The sequence below is a fragment of the Microtus oregoni genome, unplaced genomic scaffold (genome assembly GCF_018167655.1).
Source record: "Microtus oregoni isolate MIOR12 unplaced genomic scaffold, Mior012 000036F_ref0000092, whole genome shotgun sequence".
NCBI lineage: Eukaryota > Metazoa > Chordata > Mammalia > Rodentia > Cricetidae > Microtus > Microtus oregoni.
The window spans coordinates 23864067-23886069 of NW_024543095.1; the positions used below are offsets into that span (position 1 = coordinate 23864067).

The following is a 22003-nucleotide window of genomic DNA, read 5'->3' on the forward strand; positions in this document are numbered from 1 at the left end:
TGGAACGCTTCCGAGTTTAAAAAACTCTTATCTACCCTGCCACTGCTCGTATGAATCATCGTAATAGTAGACCTGGACTGAGACCTATTTCGCAATCATCCCTTCTGCACTTCTGACGTTGGTTATGTTTCTCAGTCTTTCCGAGTCTCAGTTTTCTTTTTCATTGATAAACGGGGGCTAAATTATTTGTCTTGTGGAGTTGTATGAGTTGCTGTGCACCACCTGTGCCGTGAGTGAATAAAATTTGGCTGGCAGTAGGTTCCGTGCAAACCTCCTTTACATATGAGCATGGAGAAAGGCTAGCAGGCATGGCCTAACTGAGCTCTCCGTCTCCTGCCTCTGTGACTAGTGGTCTTTGTCATGCGTTACCTGGAGGTGTGCATGTTCTGCTCAGTGATGGATGAGGCAGGGAAGCCACCCAGATGCAATGGAGAAGGAAGTGGATCTCCGCTCTGAGAAGACAGGGACATGAGTATCATTCAGGGAGCAATAGTAAATCAATATGATTTTATTAATCTCTCATTCAAGTTTACATAATCATCGATTTGTCCGGGAGTTGTTTACTTAGCAAGTAGCACATGCCAGGCATTGTGCTTACTAATGAGAACAAAGTGAACAAGATATACAATAATTTCTCTAAAACTCATTAGGGCTTTGAAAAATTCCAAAGATATAGCGATTCTTATTGGAAATAGAAATTACTTACTTGGTAATTTAACTCTATTAGACTTAAATCATCTGATTACAGATTATAGAACTAATTATAAATCCAAAAGGTACATTATGAACTGCTTTTCAGTCTAATTTCTCATTATAGATCTTTATTAATGCGGTTTCGTGTAAATGAAAATTCGCTGCACAGGTTAGATGGTCTACAGATTTCACAAAACTATGAAAGAAGAAAGGGCTTAAATACACGGTAAGGCTATTTGATTCCACCATCCCATTCTCCTGACATCATCCAGCACTCCCAGTATCCTTAGTACAATAGCTGTAACTTTGGTCATTTTCAAAACTGGAAAATGGAAAAAGGCACATTGATGAGAAATAAAGGCCCTCCCCTTTGATATGATCTATTATGAATATTCTATTCTCACCTCTTTCTGTTCTCACCGTATACAATCCTCATCCCCTGGCCAGGCAGAAACCTTCGTTTCACAATTGTACTTAGGAAAACCCAACTACTATTTAATGGGACTTTATAATATCAAATAATCTGGTCGAATAGCTCCATTCTGAGGGCTGAAAGTAGAGTTCTGAGTTCCTGAAGCCATGGTTCTCAGGTTGAGAAGAGACAGGAATTGCCTCAGTCTTACAGAGAAGACTTTTAGTTCCAGAGCAAAGCTCGGGGAAAATGTTGATTTCTTTATGGCAAAACCCTCTCAAACAATAAGAAAGCGGAAGATGGTAGTAAACATTCGCTTTTCCCTCCCTTACAAATTACACAATTCAACTGTTTAGACAGCATTAAACTGACCAAACTGTTGAATTCTGTTCCGCTTAGAGGTCCCTCTTCCACATAGCTTCTGTATTCCTCAGGAATGGGGCCTCTGCCCTTGACCTACTTAGGTTTCTACAGCTGTGATAAACACTGTGACCTAAAGCAACTTAGGGAGACAAGGTTTATTTCATCTTCTAGCTCTTATCTGAAGGAAAGGCAAGACAGGAACCCAGGACAGGAAGCTGAAGGCAGGAGCTGCAGCAGAGGTCATGGAGGAGTGATGCTTACTGGTTTGCTTGCCAGGGTCTCCTCACCATGACTTGCACACTATGGCTGGCTCAGCCTGCTTTCTTTTTATCCCACCCAGGGCCGCCTGCCCAGGCAATGTGCTAGAGGCATTTTCTTAATAGATGTCTCTTCTGGATAACTAGATTGTGTGAAGTTGACAGGAAGCTAACGCGGACAGTCCTCTATAAGCTTTCATAGTCAACTTTGCTCCTGCCCTAGTTTCTTGGGCAGGGGAGCATTTGTTGATCTTTGTGGCTTTGGCTTTGAACCTCTTGTAGGCGTGGACCATGTTTTCTTAATAACTTCCAATAAAAAATATAGAATAAGTCTAGCAACTGTGACTGTAAATGTGTATACACGCATGCACGTGCATGTACACACACACACACACACACACACACACACACACATTCATTTTGATTTCAATCTCTGTTAGGTAACGTGACCCAAGGTCATAGAGCAGCCAGGGTGTAAGGAACAGGCAGTTTTCTGTTCTCCGCTTCCTGAGCTGTCAGCAGCTTCTCTGCTCAGAAGGCTTCTGCCACCCGTAATGCCTCCTACAGTTTCCACTCCTAAGTAGGGACAGGACGAGAGGGCAGCAGTCTCCAGAGTGTGGGACAGGCCCTTGTCCAGCACGGTGTAGCTGGAAGTGTATGCCATTGTTCCCACCAGAAGTATAAGTAGAAAGAAGATGGTTTGGTTAATGCAGGGGTCACAACAAGACAAATGTCATTTAATAATCTTCAGGCACTTTGCCCAGGAACTTGACACTTTGCCCTATTTACCAAGGATCATTGATAATTGGGAAGTGACACTCACCTTTGGCTTCGCTTGGCTAGAACTGGAGATAGGAACTGTCTCGTAGGTGCTCTCAGTTGATTTTCAGTGTTGCCGTTCATTAATCTAGAAAAATCGGAATAGACTAATAAGAAACTCCATTGCGTTCTTTGGCTTCCAAAGCCATAGTCTCATGGAGTTTTTCAGATTTCTGTCACACACTGAAGTTCCACAATGAGAAGCAACAGCGTAACACCCGACTCTGGCCTCATCCATAGAATCTGAGTTGTGCATGCCACAGGTTTTTCTAGTTTTTAGAGAGGGTCTGTGTCTCCCTGGCCAGCCTGGAATTCATTATGTTGACAAGGCTGGTCTCCAGTTCACAGAGATCCACCTGTCTCTGCCTCCCAAGTGAGTGCTAGGATTAAAGGCATGCACTACTACCATGTCCAGCTGCCAAGAAGTTTTCTGATTCAACCTCTTCTTATTATTAAGATTCTGGTCTGATGGTGGTGTTGCAAGCCTTTAATCCTGGCACTCAGAAGGCAGAAGCAGGCAGAACTCTGTGAGTTCAAGGCCAGCATGGTTTATGTAGTGAGTTGGGTTCCTGTACAACCAGAGATACACAAGAAATCCTGTCTTGAAAAACCAAAAAAGGAAAAAAAAATTCTGAACACATAGTGATTCATTCTAAACAAAGATAAGTGACCCTTCTCCCCTCCCTCCTGTAAGGGCAGACACAGATCACATTCTTAGTAAATCCTTTCTTTAAAATTTTTTTATCAAATTACTTGCCTTAACAATTTCATGCACAGTCAGTTTGTAGTTAATTATGTACTGGCTTTAAGAATGCCTTTTCTTTTATCTGCTTTAAATGACTTGCTGTTTGCTGGATTTCATTGAGTGTCTCTTTGTTCTTCCATGGCTGAATCAGGGTTTGTTTGAGGAACGGCTTTGTTGAGTTTTCTGTGTTTGTTGCCACTGCTTAAACAGAGAGTCTGGAAGGAAAACATTGAGCAACAGCTGCCCAGTTGTGGGGCTCTTGCAAATACAGGCAACCTCAGAGTTTTCTTTCATCTTCTAAGTGCTGAAATCCTTCCCATTTGTAAAGTTTATTGATGCTACTATTTCCTGCAGTGTGCTAACTGGGTACTCCGAGTTAGTTCATTGATAATTACTTCCATGCTAAACTTGTACAAAGGTTGCAGGTGCATTAAATAATTGCGACACATGCATGTGTAGACAGTTAAAGTACCTTATGCAAAGGTTCTTGTTTGGAGCCTCTCGTGCATACGCATGTGTAGGCAGAGTGGCTAGGACTGAGATGGGGGTTGGGAGGATTCATCAAGAACTTTCCGAAGGAATCAAATTCTGTTTCAACTGTCTATGGTGTGTGTGAGGAATTAATCTTTACTGTAATATCTAGATTCCATATTAAAAACAGATAGAATAAATAAAGGTCATGCTATCTGTATCTCACGATGGAGCCCACAGCACGGCTACCCTTTTTTCTGTCTTCCTGTGGAGCCCACGACAGACATGGCTGCCCTTCTCTCTGTCTTGCTATGGGGTACATAGCATGGCTGCCTTTCTATGTCTTACTATGGAGCACACAGCATAGCTGCCCCGTAGAGCTGCACATTTGACTCTCCTTTCCTATTTCCTGTCTGTCTGTTTTTATGTTGAAGCTTCTGTTTCTGCCTCTGTGCCTCATACTCCATATGTTTTTCATTTCTACTTGAAAGAGTTTGAATGACTCTTGACTAAGAGCTTGACAAATTTTTAGTCTAATAAAGTTTATTTTTAATTTTTAACTCTTATTTCATCTGATGGTTTGAACTATAAAGATACTTTTTTTTTCCTAATCTGGTGTGTATGAGAGTTATCTTCAATTATGAAGACCATGGGATCTGAATCAGGAGAGCTAGGTTTGAGTATTAGCTCCGATCTGAATGGTCTGACTTTAGACAAATCTTCCTACCTTCCTGGACTTCAATAAAGATAACAGCATCACCAACCCACAGAATTACAATAAAGATTAAGTTCAGTGACATGCATCCAAATTGAAGAGATTTTCACACTCTGACCATCGCTCATATTGTGCTGGCCCTGTACTGACTGCCAGGAATTCCTCCTATCGGTTGTCTTTCATTTCTGAAATACTTTAGTGAGAATCACTTATCCACACTGGAAACAAGTACAAACATATTTTTCCCTCAGTAGTTGCCTTTTACCAGCTCCTAAAAGTGTCTTCAAATGCAGTTCTTCAGATCCAAGGTAGAGCTGTAAGTTTTATTGAGTTATTTCCTAAGCGTGGTGGTTATATAAGAATTGCACAAAAAGCCAATGTTACTTTTGAAAACCTTTTTTTATTTTGATGTTTCATAAAGTAGAATATAGATGTGTGGGGTGCCACATGAGAGTTTCATTTAGGGAGTCATTGGTGGCAGCATGTCTCCCCTTCTACAGCAAAGAGAATTGGACTAGGGGTTTGTTCCCGACACCAGGAGACACCTGTGGGAACTGAGACTGTTAAGGAGCAGAGGGTCCCAGACTCCCTTGCCTCACTCACTAAGGGCTTTTTCTCACTCTGCAACTTTTTTATTCAGCTTTCTTCCTTTTAAAAGTTACTCTATCAGGCAACTATCACCCCCAACTCAATGATCATCCCAAACTCAATAGCCCATGAGAGGCATCATCCCTTCTCACTAATATTTCATCATTTTGGTTGGGACCAGGCTGAACGAGGCTAGATTTCTTCTCGAACTGACTTCTTGTAACAGTTTGTACACAGATCTAGTTCACCTTCTGGGACTCAGGCTCAGAGAACAGCAGCTTCTTATGGCTACAAGGCAAGAAGCCCAGGAAGCGAGCTCAAATGTGTGAGAATATTTCAAACCTCTCGCTGCATCATATATGCTAATGTCTCATTGCTCAAAGCAAGAAGTGATGGAACGTATACATCTCTCTTATCATGACTCCAAACAAATTATATAGACAAACAAAATGCCAGTGGGGAGGAGAAGTGCATTTTGATGCTGGGAGAGGAGGATTAAGCATCGTGATCAATAGCTTCATCTGCTTCCATTGCCAAGTGCATGCGGCTGAGGTGCTGTTAGTAAGCACAGTGTATGGTGCAATTCTGCAGTAGACAGCCATGCTGAAGTGACATAGAAGAGGATGCTCACAGGTGATGCTGTCCCATAGGATGCTTTTACTGTGGAAAGACATAAGGAAGGCCATAAGTTTCATGGTTTGTCTTAGTTCTACCCATAATCCCTCCTCTCCCTTTGCAAGAATGGTAGCATTCCTCAACATTTCCCCATGCATTTCCCCATGTGAGGGGTAAGCCCTAGAGAGTCTGATTTTAGCATTTAAAGAAAAGGTCTTACGAATGAAAATCTTGAGTTGAAATGATATTAGCAGTGCTTTAATTTAAAATCTAACCTTGACTTGTTATAAAAAGCAGGGGCCGTCTAGACGGGCAGCTTCAGAAGGAAGTAGTGGTCAGGGCTTCTCAATTCACTTTTTGTCACTTTCAAGTCAGAAAGGGAAGCTGGTCTGCAGCGGTAATCAAGGCAGAGAGAGACGGTGGGATGAATGGCTATTTGACATAATGTAGCTGTCGAAAGGTTTTTAAAATGCATCTGAAGAATGAAAGTGTAGGGAGACAAGCTGCTGGGTAGGGAAGCGGCTAGACTGGCTACTCTCTCTTATTCTCCTAGATGCATGTTAAAAGAGCCCCATTATTTCATTAAATGAAAAGGAAGAGAGAATAATTGGTTAAAAATAGAAAATTGACTGGAGTTTCTCATTTAAAACTGGAGCAGAAAAGTGGAACTTAATGTGAACTTTATTCCTTTGTTCTTTCCTCTCCCCCTTAAAATGCATCAAATAGCAAACATGATTATGGTAATAGTTATCAGGCAACTAGTAAAATGTGTCTTCCACATTTCTGGCTCAAAAATAGTGCTTGTGTAAAGCAAAATGTATTCCATTACTAAGCAAGCCTCATTTATCAATTGGTAGCGGGTTGAAAGGGCACAGTTTTATACAAAGCACATTGTGAAAGCAAATATAGCCATGCAAGCCTGAAATGTAGAGGTGTGTGTGTGTGTGTGTGTGTGTGTGTGTGTGTGCTGTGTGCAATTTGCTGGTTATCAATTCTCTTGGCCGTGAAATGCTTTAGAAAGAATGTATAAAAAAATGAGAAAAGTATTGATGGCTTGGTAGGAAAAAAGAACATCTCTTGACACACTGCTTTAACCTTTCTAAACTAAAGTAAAAAATAATCTTCAGAAGATGAACATTAATTTTTGATGAGTATATGATAATGATGATGATGACAGAATTGACTTACTAAATAATTCAGATTTCAAGAAGCCAGTTGTATAGGTTAATTTTGTTATCTTGATTGAATTAAGAAACCACTCAGGGATTAGTGCAGCATCTCCCCCTCCCGTGTGTCTGTGTGTGAGAGAGAGATAAAGAGAGAGAGAGAGATGGTGTTTTCAGAGACAGTTAGATCATGAGGGCTCAGAGGTAGTGAATGGATTAATTCCTTGATAGATTCATAATATCACAGCCTTACTGAGATGGTGAACAGTTACAAATGGGGCCTTTAGAAAACATGTAACTTGCCATGACCCCCTTCTGTCCTCTTCTGTTTCATGTATGTCGTGATGTAGACAGTTTCTGACATGTGCCTCTACAACCATGGTCTTTTCCCTCACCATTGGCCTAGAAATACAGAACCATGGGCCGCAATTTTAAAAATCACAAGTCAAAACAAACCCTCCTCCCTTACATTGCATGAGTCATGTGTTTGGTCACCATGATGCAAAAGTAATCGATATGCCGGCTTAACACCAAAGTCCTTTGTCTGCACTTAACCATCTCCCACATAGGGAGAATGGTACCTTCTCCACAGAAGAATTTCAATTAGAAAATGTTTAGGAAATGTGGAAAATAGAAAAATCACCACACGGCAAATACTGCAATAGTAGTCAAGATAGGCAATGTCCGTCAGTGGATGCTAAAATTAAGTGGACCAACTTTGAGAGCAAGAGAATGACCCACAGGGTCAAAGAAGCCTCCACCTGAGGGTATTTTTTATGGACATAGGAAAAACATAGTGAATATTTGTCAGGTGAATTATGTCTAAATAGGTAAGATTTAATAGGATCAATAATAGGGCATTGATACGATGCCAGACCCTAAGAGAAGCACAGTGCTTCTCCGATATTCTTTCCAACATATCAACCTTAATCTACATTGAAAACACATTAAAAAAGAAACATTCTACAAAATAATTGGCCAGGGCTCTTCAAAGGTGTCTGAGTCATGAGACACAAGGAAAGACTGGGGAGCTTGTACAGATTGGAGGAGGTTAAAGAGAAAAAACTACCTGAGCTCTGGGCTGAGTCCGGAAACAAAGACAAGCAAACAACACCCCCTCCAAGGAATTAGCAGAAAACTGGCAGAATCTGAAACAACGTCATTTTTTTAAAGAATTTATTATTACGCTGTGGTAAGATTTAATAGTAGAGACATATTGGAATAAAGAGCACATAGGAACCATATTGTTATTGTCATTGCAACTTTTCTATAGGTCTAAAATTGTCCGTGTAAAGAAAGATAATGGCATAAGTTAAATTAATAAAGTCTGGATTCTTATTTTACAATCAGAAAATTATCCTGTCAGTAAATGAAGATGCTACTTGTCCAGAAACAGTATTTCCCAGAATTTTAAAAATATTCACAATTTATTTGACAATAAATTCTAAGCTGCATAGTTTTGTTTAGTATGAAACTCTGCATGTGATGTTTTATTTCTTTTTATTCTTCTGGTGGATTTGTAATTTATATAAAGTCAAAACTATTTGAACAATAAGTCCAACCAAGAACAGAAAGAAACCTTTCCTCCTTTTATTGAAAATAGATTCTTTTCTCATCCAATATGTCCTGATAATAGTTTCCCCTCCCAGTTCCACTCCACTTCCCCTCCCATCCAGATCCACTCTCTGTCTCTCATTAGAGAAGAACAACCTTCTAAGAGATAACAACAAAACATAACAAAATAAAATATAAAACAAAAACTGACACATCAGAATAAGACAAAGCAAACAAATGGAAGGAAAAGAGCCCAAGGGCCAGCACAAGAACCAGAGACATGCTCATTCATACACGTTCATATAGAGTCCCATAATGATACTGAACTAAAAGATATAATATATAGGCAGAGGGCCTGGTGCAGACCGTGCATATCCTGTGCTTGCTGTTACATACTCTATGAGTTCATATTACTTTTCTCAGTTGATTTAGAGGGTCTTTTCTCCTGGTATCCTCCATCCCCTCTGGCTCCTTCATTCTGTCTGCCTCCTCTTCCTCAGGATTTCCTGAACTCTGAGGGGAGGGATTTGATTGAGACATTCCATATAGAGCTCTGTGTTCCAAACTCTCTCTTCCTGTGTAGTGTCTGGCTGTGAGTCTCTGGATTTGTTCCCATCTGCTGTAGAAGGAAGCCTTTCTGACTGTTTCAGGAGGCCGCTTGTTGGTTCCTGGCTGCTCAGCCCCAAAACACACACACACACACACACACACACACACACACACACACACACGCTATATTATTTAAATCACTGCTTGGCCCATTAGCTCTAGCTTCTTATTGGCTAACACTTATATCTTAATTTAACCCATTTCTAGTAATCTGTGTATCACCACGTGACTGTGGTTTACTGACTAAAGTTTCAGCATCTGTCTCCAGTGGCAGCGCCATGGCTTCTCTCCAACTTTGCCCTTCTTTCTCCCAGCATTCACTTCAGTTTTTCCCGCCTAGCTCTGTTCCCCTATAGCTCTGCTATAGGCCCAAAGCAGTTCCTTTATTAACTAATGATATTCACAGCATACAGAGGGAAATCCCACATCATCTGATGATGGCTGAATAAGGCCCTGATCCATGAGTATAGCAGAATATTATTAGGAGTCATTTATATCACTACATTTTTTTTCTTTGTTTAGATCAGTATTATCTGAATTTACCTTAGAACTCTGAGCTATCTAGTCTCTGGTCCTTAGTTACCCCAAGCAGTGTTAAGTAGGGTTCCATTGCATGGAGTGGGCCTTAAGTCAACTCAGACATTGATTGGCTACTCTGGCGAGCTTTGTGCCATCATTGCCTTAGCATATTTTGCAGGAAGGACAACACTGTTTGTGGCTGGGGTGTGTTTACATTTCTCTTTTAGTACAGGAGTATCTTCCTGTACCAAAGACACTAGGACCCAGGAGTGAAGGTTCTATGTAGGCACCAGCTTCACCTCTCCATGTTTGCTGAGTTGTTTGGGTGTTGTCTTCAGCAATGGGACCTTGTCAGTTGCAGAGAACAACCTGTTGTCTGGTCAACAGACCGGATTGTTTGGGGATTTCCATGGGACCCCTCTGGCCAACAACTTGATTGCATGTAACCCAGTCTCAATCCTGGAAGATTTGTTTGGTGACAAGAGATGTCTAGGAGAGGCTCTGTCTTCCCCATTATCTGCATACCTCATTAGGTTGCCTTAGTGCCTTTTAGGAGGAGAAAGAAACCTCTTAAGAATGCTATATTCCTAACCAAACTTGCTCTGCCTCTTTCTTTGTCCTTTGTAGTAATTATCTGGCCTTTAAACTCACACTTCTCAGGCAAAGAGCCAACCATAGACATCCATTAGTAAGTGTGAATAGCACTGTCTTTCCAGGCACACTGTGGAATAACAGCTCCAAGGTTGAGCTGCCGTCACTCTGGGCTCTGAGAACCTCCCACCAAAAATCCCAAACTATTTCTGGGTACTCTCAGCCCTAGGTCCTAAATCATAAGATAAAGAAAAGTGACCAAGGGGGAGAGACTACAGCTGGGATTTGCTACCTCTGCATGTTCCAGAGACAATGTCTCTCCAGGGCATTCCAGACAGGATCCAGTGTGTGTGGAGTGGCCACATAGGAAGCGAGGCTTTGAGAAAAATCAGTCTTCAAGGACTTGAAAAGAGCCAGATGGACAGAGTCCCAGAGCTAAGAATTGTTATCTGCTTAGAAAAGAAGGGAAATGGCTTTCTCACATGCTTGGCCCGTGAACCTTTCTTGGGTGTTTGCTTCTATTTCCATCTGGGCAGCAGTCTGCATCATTAACTGCCTATGACCACAGCTCTATCTGATCAATGTCAAAGTAAGCTGTGGAGTTCATTTCCCAAGGACCCCGTTCCAGGACTCTGGCGTTAGGAGAGACTCACAACATCACAGCTTGTAGTGCCTATCCCCTCACTTCTTGTTCGCGTTGGGCTTCCCCCCCCCAACTCCCCCCCAACTCGTTTGTTCAGTCACAGTGAGGTCACACCATCACACTCCCTTCTCTCTGGACCATCTCTAGGCTTCAAGTCACCCATGGAAGCTCCTGTGTTGGAGTTTGAGATGACACTAAGACCTCTGTCATATGTTAAATTCTCTGTTACCCAGCTCCTTAGGTACCTGCGGGCATAAAAGCTAAAGCCTGTATTAAATTACCAGAAATGAATTACAATATAAATGTGCTTTTATCATTATTTATTTATTTATTATTTATGTGTATATACTTTAAAACAAACTTTCATTAAGTATTTATTTATTTATTTGTTTGTTTTTGAGACATGACCACATGGAGCCAAGGCTGGCTCTAATTTCTCTATGTAGCTGAAGTTGACCTTGAACTTCCGATCTCCCTGCCTTTACCTCCCAATTGCTGGGATTATATGCATGTGCCACCAAGACTCATACATGGGATGTGGCACCTGAGCTTCAGGTATGTTAGACACTCTATTGATTGAGCTACATTTCCAGCCCATTAAAAAAAATTACCTATTATCCAAAATTATTTAATTTAATCTTTTTTTTTGGTTTTTCGAGTCAGGGTTTCTCTGTGGTTTTGGAGCCTGTCCTGGAACTAGCTCTTGTAGACCAGGCTGGTCTCGAACTCACAGAGATCCGCCTGCCTCTGCCTCCCGAGTGCTGGGATTAAAGGCGTGCGCCACCACCGCCTGGCAAAATTATTTAATTTTTTTAAAAAGATTTTTTACTTTAATTTTAATTGTGTATGTGCGTGCGTGTGTGTGTGTGTGTGTGTGTGTGTGTGTGTGTGTGTGTAGATGTGTGCACATGAGTCCACATGCCATGCAGACCAGAAGCCTCAGATTCCCTCAGGCTGGAGCTATAGCTGGTTGAGAGCCACTTGAATTGAAAACTGAACTTAGGTCCTCCCCAAAAGCAGTATGTGCTCTTAACTGCCGAGCCATCTCTCCAGTCCTTGAATACTATATAGCAAGCATTTTGAAAAACTCCTTCCCCATCCCTGCATTATCTAATTCAATCCTAAATGGCAAATCTTTGAAATGATGCCAGAGGTAAGCTCAATGAAGATGCACATTTAACAGCTAAGGAAACAGGCACCTGAAGGAGGGAGATTGCCTTTAGGAATTGTAGCTTGTGAGTGGCAGAGGCAGGTCCTTGGCAGATGAGGAGACCCTGTGCTCCGGTCATCTGTGTGCTGCTCTGGGATGTGGTATGCATTCTACAACATAGAAAAGATGAACGTGGACAAGACTGATGTCTCGGGTGTCCACTCCCATGCAAAACCCATGCTTCTTCTATAGGATCCCTAGGCTTGTTTGTTATAGTATCCCTATGCAAAGCATCTTCAGTTATTTGTATGTACTATGTGGTTTGGGGAAAACAGGACCAGTTTGAATTCAGAATCTAGGATATCATGTATACTGGCTAGTTTTGTGTGCCAACTTGACACAAGCTAGAGTCATCAGAGAGGAAGGAGCCTCAGGTGAAGAAACGTCTCCATGAGATTCAGCTGTAAGGAGTTTTCTCAGTTAGTGATCCATGGGGGAGGGCCCAGTCCATGGTGGGTGGTGCCATTCCCTGACCTGTTGGTCCTGAATTCTTTAAGAAAACAGGCTGAAGAATCCATTGAAAGTAAGCCAGTGAGCAGCTCCCCTCCATGGCCTCTGCACCGGCTCCTGCTTCCAGGTTCCTGCTCTGCTTGAGTTCTTGTCCTGGGTTCCTCTGGTGATGGACTATGATTGGAAAGACAAATAAACCCTTTTCTCTCCAACTTGCTTTTTGGCCTTGGTGATTTGTCACAGCAATAGAAACCCTAAGACACCATGGCAGGCCAGGTAAGGAAAGTTTGTTTGTGGCATGAAAATCTATCCAGTGTCCTAAAAGAGTGTTCGTTAGGACGAATCTGCCATGCATTTAGTAAGCACCTGTGATGTCCTGGGCACCGATGCAGGTGGTTCGTACCTCAGAACAAAACCAAATAGTTATATTCTAAAGAAAAGGGAGACTTTAAACGAGCTGAAAGAAAGTGTGTGTGTGTGTGTGTGTGTGTGTGTACTGTAGCACACAAGTAACCCTGACTCAACTGACAGAGAGCAGCTGAAGGTACAGGGCAGGAACAGATATTCATAACAATATCACAGTGGTCAGGTTGGTCTCAGTAGGGTGAAGTGGGTGAGGAGATTACAGATGAAAAGAATGGGTGGCCAGCAAACTCCAGGATGGAGGGTGGCTGGCAGGCTAGGAGAGCCTCAGGGAGTACTGAGGAGTCTTCTGAAGGGGCTGGCACAAGGCTAAGTGAGTTGGGGTGGAGGGTAAAAGAGATAAGAAGCTCAGCTGGAATCAAGGTCATGTGAGCCTACAGAGCAAGGTTTTGAGCAGAGGGCTGACTTGCGAGACTTACTGGACGTCTGTCTGTTTGTTTGTTGTAGTGCTGGCGACTGAACACAAAGCCTGAGGAAGTGCTCTACCTCTGAGCCACACCTCAGCCCCATAGGCTTTCTTTTTCACAGCACTGACTATTTTCCACTGAGACTAGGAGTTAGGAGGTTGGAAGCAGGAAGAGGGAACCCTTTCAGGGGGTAATTGCAATAACACTGGAGAGGCCAAGAGCCAAGGCTGGGCTGCAGGGGTGACGAGACTTGCTTGGCTTGGGGTTATATTTTGAAACTAAAGCCAACAGGATTTCCCGAGTCACTTGGGGTTAGTGTGTGAGCAAGAGAAGAAAGAACCAAGGCTGACACTAAGATTTTAGCCTGAGCAACTCAGTGGAGACTTTGTGTTGATTCAAATGAAGGAGGCTGTAGGTAAAGCTGACCTGATTGTCAGAACATGAGGAGTCCCATCTTAGAGGTTCCTGTCAGGGTGGGAGCCTGCAGTTCAGGGACGAAACTGTGAGCAAAACAATGGTCTGGAGAGCTTGGCTAGTTATTATCAACGCAACAGAATCTAGGATCACCTGGGAAAAGAGCATCACAGAGAGGCGCTCTAGATTAGGTTGTCCTGTGGCATGCCCGTGGGAAATTGTCTTGATTGTATTAGTTGATGTGGTAAGACCCAGCCCACTGTGGGTGGCACCATTCCCTGGGTTTGAGTCCTGGCTTGTATTAAGAAAAGGAGAACCCAAAAATAGTACCTGCAGTCATTCTTTCTCTGCTTTTGACTATGGATGTGAACAGCTGTTATAGGTTCCGCCATCTGGCTTCCCCATATGACGGACTGTAAGCTGGGATTGTGAGCTAAAGTCAACCCTGTCTATACTGGATTGCTTTTGTATCAGGTTGCTTTCTCACAAAATGGGGCGTGAAACCAGAATAAACCTTTCTAAGTGTGGACAAGGTGAGCAAGGAAGAGAATACAGGATGGAAGCCCTAGGAAGCCAGAGAGTTAGACAGAACCAACCACAGCTTCCCAGAGGAAGTGAGGTAAATTTAGGGGGGATGTTGGGAGCCTGAAACCAAGTAGAGGATGCAGTTCAGAGGAAAAAGGGGTCAGCTTGGTAATGCTGTTACTAGGCCAAGTAAGGTAAAGCCAAGTACTACCCAGTGGAGTGGCAAAGCAGAGCCACTGGGGCTTTTGTGGCAGGCACCTCGGTCACACCTAAGGGTGATGCTTGCTTGAGGGGTGCTTGAGAGAAAGTGGGAGGAGGGGTGGAGTGATATGGGGACTGACAATGTGGTGTTTAGATGATGGTTTGGGGAACTGATTCTAGAAAGCAGGGGTGGTTTGGATAGTAGTGGGTCAAGGGATTGTTTTTCTTTATTGGTAGAAATAGCAGTAGGTTGAAATAATTCATAGCCAGATCTTTAAGTACCAGTATGTCATCTTTCGATGCTAGGGCTAACAGAGAACTCCAGAACACTCCAGCTTGGGAGATGGGACTCTGAAAGTGGGGTCGGGTGTATGACGTGAGTGGGTAATACAAGAGAGGTGTTTCAGTATGCACATGAATTAAAATATGTGTGATTGGAGAGACCTAGTGACCAGAGGGGTGTAGATTAACCAATCCAATTGACTTATACTAGGCACCTTACTGTCCAGGCCCCGATGCATGTATGACGTCCATCTCATCCCTTTGTCAGTAACAGAAGTCCAGCTTAATCTTGGGACAGAGGAGTCCCCCTCAACTAGACACACATGTAAATGGAGACAGCACATTTGTTTCTCGACACACAGAGCTATATTAATTACAATACTGTTTGGACTATTAGCTCAGATTTTTTATTAACTAACCTATATCTTATATTAATCCATTTCTATTAATCTGTGTATCACCACAAGGCTGTGGCCTACTGGTAAATTTCTGGTGGCTTCTCCTTCCACAGCTACATGGTGTCTATTGTCTCTGCCTACTCTCTATAGCTCTTCCAGCCGGGCTATATTCTGCCCTGCCATAGGGCAAAGCAGCTTTATTCATTAACCAATAAGAGTAGCACGTACACAGAAGGACCTCCCACATCACATTCAGACTCTGACTGAAGATCTAAAGTCAGTTTCTTCAGGAAGGAGTGCTGGACCCGGCAGCTGGGCAAGCTTAAGTTCAAATCTCAGCTCAGTCACTGTCTTACTCTAAAGCCTCTGAGCCTCTCTTACATGATGGAGAAAGAGCAAGGAGTGTCTAATAAGGATATTCTAGGAAGTCCAGGAAGGAACAAGTATTGACATGAAGCAATGAGCCTTCCGATTCTTGCTAAAGGAAATAACTTTATTTCCATTCCTTGGGTTAGTTTTTCTTCAATAGTTCAAAAGCACCACTTTGCTTAGGCTCTTGGAATCTAAGGCTGTTTCTTTAAGAGGTTGGTGTTTTAGGTTTCTAAGATTCAGAAAGAATGCTTAGAAAACAGGCCGTTTCTACCCATTCAAGTACCTGTAAAATGGACAATATGGATTCTTCTAAAGCTTCTTATATGCCTGGTGAGAGAGGCAGCTTCGTTCATTTCATCTCTGAATAGGCAGAATCTCTGAGTGGGGATTTTGTGAGTGGCCTCCAGTCTCACTGCTCCGAGCCATCTTCAGACCTCTGTAGAGCAGCTCATATATAGTGTACGAAGTGTCACCCACCCAATGCAAGTCAGAAAGAAAGTCCAGGAGCGTTGTCATTAGCATTTCACAGTGATTAGAAAGCACTTAGTAGGATCATATGAACACTTACTAGGACCAGATGAACAGAGAGTATATACCTTGTCCCTGTGATTTACCCAGCATTCCTGGAAAGGATTACCGTGAAGATAAAACCGCTTCCCTGACCTGACTTCTCCTCCCCAGTCCACCACAGTCCTTTCCCTAGTCTTTGATTAGTGAAAAAATATTGAGAAAGGCAGCTGAGCAGTTGCTCAGAGAGAGCTGAAATATCACCAGGAAGTAAAAATGACACCAGAAATATGAGCTGAGGATAGTTGGGGTCATCAGAACGCCACTCATAGATGGTGCTTTATGTCAGGAAGAGAAATTTGAGAGAAAGGCATTTGGGGACAGAATGGATAAGGTCCACCTCTCAAGGACAACTCACTTTTCTATTTTTCTTTTTTGTTGTTGTTTTTTTTTGTTTGTTTGGGTTTTTTGTTTGTTTTGTTTTTTGAGACAGTGTTTCTTTGTGTAATATCCTGGCTGTACAGGAACTCACCGTGTAGACCAGGCTGGCCTTAAACTCCCTGAGATCTACCTGCCTCTGCTTCTCAAGTGCTGGGATTAAAGGTGTGTGCCACCTCCACCAGATGGACAACTCCTTTTGGCCGAGGGGTCTCTGCAGCGGCACAAAGGGAAGGGCACTAGTTACACTCACATCCCTGAGACCACAAAAACTGACAGAAACAGGGGAAGAGGGAAAGATTTATTCTTACTCATGGTTTCAAGGAGCTCCAACGTATTATGGTGAAGAACGCATTACGGAGCAACTCAGTTCATGGTGGCGGGAGTATGACCCCAGCTGTTCACACCATGGCAACCAGAAAGAGAGACCGGCAGGTCACAGGGTCTGGGTATAAACTTTAAAGGCCCACCCTTTATAAACCTTAGACCCTACCTCCTGAATGTTTATAATCACAAAGTATACTGCCACATGCCAGAGAATGTACTCAAAATATGAGCCAGTGGGAGACCTTGCAGATTCAACTGTACCTGGGAGAGCTCTGCAAACGTAGGAAGAGAGCTGAACTACCAGGCAACAAGGATGATGGTGAAGGATGAGAATTAGTAACTCTTCTTTACCTTTTCTGTAGGGTTGCTCAATGCATGAAGATTATTAGTTCAAATATTGGAGGCAGTGGAGTCAAATGTGCAATTACTGTTGTGTGTACTTGAAACTGCACTAAAATCAATTTTCTTTTTCAAAACAAGCAGGTAGGGTACCAAAAGTAAACAGAGGCAATGATCACTTAAGCTGACAGTGAGGAAAACCGAAAGGCTAACAGACATGCACCCCGAAACTTTAGGTCCTCAGGTGCTGGCATCATCTGCCGATGCTGGAGGGAGGAGGTGAAGTGGAGATCAGTAAGGCCTGGCTGGAAGTGTGACTGAGAAGAAGCCAGAATTCCACTTCTCTTTCTCATTTCTACACACCCAGGCAATTGCCTCACTTCTAAAAAGACTAGGCGTACAGAAGTTCCACAGACAAATGGCAGCAACCACAATTGAGATATGGGTGCCTCAGCAAAAGGTATAAACTATCCACTGCCAAGACCTTGTACCTTTTCTTGTTAGCACCCAGAAGTTTATCAAACAATTCCCTCCTTCAGGTAGGATGTGAGGTCCTTCCCTTGGACTTGGCCAGCCTGAGAAGAAAGAGCCAAAGTTACAGACAATGAAAACTCACAATCTCCACAGCCAAGCTCCCTATCTACAGTCCACTCCCACACAGCTTGTGATGAGTGTTAGGTTTCTGACCATTTAACAAGGAAGATAAAATTTAGATTGCTTAGGAATCTAAACAATGTCTCTAGTACTCAAAGGTCCAACCACTAGACAAAGAATGATGAGCAACCAATGACTGTGGGAGATAAAGGAAATTAGTCCTTTCCCAGGGCATATACTACACCACACACACACACACACACACACACATACACACACCAATAATAACAAAAAAAGAGGCTATAAACTTGGGAGTATGTGTTGGGGTGCAGGCTCTAGGGAGGATACAGGGAAGGGCTGAGGGGGGAAATGCATGGGTAAAAAGATAAAGTTCTATTTCAATTAAAAATAATTAATAAAAGAAAGCTGCAACTTGGAAAGAGAGATTATGAAGGAAATAAGGATTATGAAGAGGGGAAAATATAATGGAAACCCATCCAAATATTCTTTTAGATCCTAGACAGATGAGATTCTGCTACCAAGGCAGGTGGAAAGAAATCCTTTTTGAGGTGCCATAATGTCCTTGAGCAAACTGTTATTTCTAATAGCACCAGAGTATTGGTCAGCCTATGCATCTACACTGCACATTTGCTCACCTGCTCACACCTATGAGACGTGGGCCCAGCAGGGCTCACAATCTTGACCATGTGCCTGCTTAGGTCAGGTCAGTGCACTGGATGGTGGTGTGTTAGGCTGGCCTTCTGGTTCATAGGAAAGGTAAGGTCCTAAGTATCTCTTATTCAAAGTCATTTTCACAAAGTGCAGTTGTTTTTGCTATTGTTTCCCTGGTATAATTCATATTCCTTTTGTTTCCATGTAGCACAAGTTTTATTTATTATGTTTACGCGTGCCTTGTTGTGCTGCTGAGCAAGCTATTTCTCCCATGGGGGAGAAAAATGACCCGTGTGGAAGTCTACTGTACCAGTGATCCCCAATGAAGGGACCATTCCTCTGGTAGTCACACCCTTTTCAGACTCCTTCCTAGACTTGGCTGCTGTGTGGAAAGGCCACATGCAGGAGAATCCAAAAGTTTACTGATAGCAGGAATAGGTCCTTCTGACATCTCAGCCAACAGCAGGCATGGCTCTCCACCCATGGGAGGGAGATCATCTTACAGGTGGATCCTCCAGCCCCAGCTGGGCCATTCCTGCAGACAACAGGTAGGTGTGGAGCATGATGCCTAATTATAGGCTGTTCCAGTTGAAGAAGGATGATGGATAAATAAGCCGTGAGGTTGTTTTCAGACATTCAATTCTGGGGTTATGCGCTAGAGCGTAACAGATAACTAGATGGCTCTTTCTGCTTGCTTGTCCATTGGGTCTACAGTCTACAGCCCCATGTAGCCAGAGATTCGCTCTGAGTTATAGTTTTAATGTAGCCCTGGAAAATACATGTCTTTTCATAGTTTGTTCTGTTGATTTTTGTAGGTACTTTTCTTAGCAGTGAAATTTGTGGTTTTTCCCAGTTGAGAAAAAAAAATGTTTTAAACAACTTAAACATTCGAAAGATTATGCACCCATGAGTGGATGAATTCAGCGGCAAAGGCATTGTTTTAGACGGGGTTCTAAATGCTGACCTGGAAGTCAGCATTCTCACGTCTCAGACTCTTGAATGATGGCCTTACAGGCACGCACCACACACCTGCCTGGGGTTTTCTAATAGTCAGCAGTTACACTGACCTCTGATCTTGTTGTCCTATAATTTTTAGAGTGGGGTGTGACCTCCCTGGACCATGACTGCTATCTTGATGCTTCTCTGGATTGCTGTGGTTTCTGGTTCTGAGTTGCATTCAGCTCTTCGGGAGGCATGGTTATTCCATCCCTAGAGTTCTGTGTGGGAAAAAATAGTTTCCCAGAAAAAATGTCCTTGGAAAGCCATCCCTTAGGAATAAACAGATTTTTTTTCCTTCTGTACTGAAGCAGCCCCTTGCAAAACCTCTTCCTCTCACAGCTGCTAACTGGGAGATTTAGTCATTACCCCATAAAAATGTACAACCACAAAGCTCTTATTAACGTTTTCCATGCTAGCCAGCCTACCTTTCCCTATTTCCCTGACCTTCGCAGACCTGGAACACCCTGCGCATCAATAGGATAGCTCACATCTGGTGAGGTTCTTATGGGATATCATCTGCCCATGAGATTTTCTCTATCCTGAAGGCTGGGTTGTAGCATGAGCAACAAAGCTCAACACTGTGGTCTTGAGTACTGTTTTGAAACTAGCTATCTCTGGCTTCTTCTAGCCTGGTCCCCCAAGCCAATTTCTTAGATTTCCTTGGGTTTCTTCATCCAGTATCCAAGATATTCAATGTTTGGATTGTAGGCTTGGTCCAAAGTGTAAAATTAAAAATTTTTAAGGACTCAGAACATAAACTGAAGTTTTAGTAAATGAGTAGCTAGTGACTAGAAAGGTGTAGTTCAGTAGTATAGGCCTTGCCTAGTATATGAGACCCTGGATTTAACACTCAACACTATTGAAATAATAAAGTAAAAGCAGCCATACAAAAGGTGATGGTGATGATGATGATGGACTTCAAGGAAACAAGTACTCTTCAGAGGGTTCTTAAATGTTTCTTTCTATGAGGTCTCCCTATCCCAAGATGGACAGAAAAGGAAGGCAGGTCCTATTTTATGTGCTGCAGCTCCCAGCTTCTTTGGCTTTTGTTTGTCAAGACAATCCATGACATTTTTATTGAGGCTCTTAGTTTATAATATGAGGTAAAAGAAGAACCAGTTCTCTTTAACATTTAACACAGCTATAGTGAAATATTTGAGACTTAAAGGGACTTCCAGGGGATGTTACAGCTCTCAAAAATTGAGATTCGGTAACGAGCTTTAACGCCTGGAATTTTCCAGTTGACTTTTTCCTTACAATAGTAATAAGCTCTGCTTAGTCACATTAAGTTTCAAAGCCAAGTCTTTCTTGTCGCTGATGTCTTTAGATTTGGAGCACTGGTCTCAGTCAATATCTACTAATTCCACTGCAAAATTGAGTTTGGCATTTGGTGGAATTTTGACATTGACTGTCCTTTCTTTCAATCAGGCACAGTGCGGTTCAATCTCTAGCCGATCCTTTCCCTCCATTACTTAGAGTCAGGAGTATCCCATCCTCTGATAACCTTGTCTACTCTGACCTTTAAACTTAAAGGCTTAGCATTTTTCTTCTTCTTTGAACTTGTTTGAACACTAGTATCAAAACCAGTCCCATCTGGGAATGTCCCTGTGTGCCAGCAGCGAGCAACATCTCCCTTTTTGGGAAAGTTGCTTTATCTCTGTTTTTAGACCCGATTTTGTTTATTTCGGTGGACCCTCATCAAGACTCTCTTCAGACTTGGTTTCTTTGGGTTTCTCGTCATTAAGCTCCACATTTTTCACTTGCTCAGAGGCTTCAAGTACAGTTTCAGTACCCTTGAAATGCTAACTTTCAAAGAGATGGTTATAGACTAAAACCAAATGGTCCTTTTTAGCAGGGTTAGGTACATTTTTAATGTTTCCCAGTAATTTATGCTCTGCAAGAAATGAATCTGAACCATGATCCTGTAGAAACTAGGTAATGTCCTTCTTGGGCAGCAACAGCATACTGCAGAACAGCTGCCATCATTTCTGTGTCCTTCCCCTCCTTCTCTCCTTCCCTTTCCCTGTCCCTCTCTCCCTCTCCCCTCCCCTCCTGCTGTTCTACAATACCTATTTCCAAGTATACAATGCTGTTAACTCATCACTGCACCTGAGAGCTCTTGAATTTATCCCCCCCCCCCCCACACACACACCCGTAACTAAAGTGCTGTAGCTTTTGGCTAGCGTCTTCCCTTTATTTCCAGCCTCCATCCTGGATCACCAGAACTCTGCTCTCCATTTCTACAAGGTCATCACGTTTAGATGGCACATGAGTGAGAGCACACAGTCTCACTTGGTCTGCTTGATTTATTTTGCTCTCCACAATGTCTTCCAGGTTCATCTCTGCTGTTTCCAATGGCAAGATTCCCTTTGCCTTTGAAGGCTGAGTGCTACATTGTCTTTATTCATTCATCCGTTGATGGACTGACTTTTCTAGAGTTTGGGGGTTCTTCTCTGTTTAGTCAGTAAAGGCAGTGGAAATGGAAACGGCAGAATTTATAAAACACTGAAAGTCTCTTACAGCCCCCTCACTACCAAGATCTTTATCAAAGCACAAACTTGGAGCAAAGTTGGCAATATTAGAATTTCTACAACTAAGGAAGGGACACACAAAAGGCAGAGAAACAGAATGAAGAGGATGTTGCCACCTATCATATAATTTTAAGTAAGGAAAAGGGAACCAGGG

At 42.7% G+C, this 22003-nt stretch overlaps 1 protein-coding gene and 1 pseudogene across 2 annotated transcripts in view; one reads left to right on the forward strand and one right to left on the reverse strand.

The window, feature by feature from the left end:
• Egflam (EGF like, fibronectin type III and laminin G domains) overlaps positions 1-22003 on the forward strand; it is a 163253-nt gene that overhangs the window by 24717 nt on the left and 116533 nt on the right. The gene's annotated exons all lie outside the window — the stretch shown is intronic.
• LOC121432809 lies at positions 20662-21282 on the reverse strand (annotated as a pseudogene).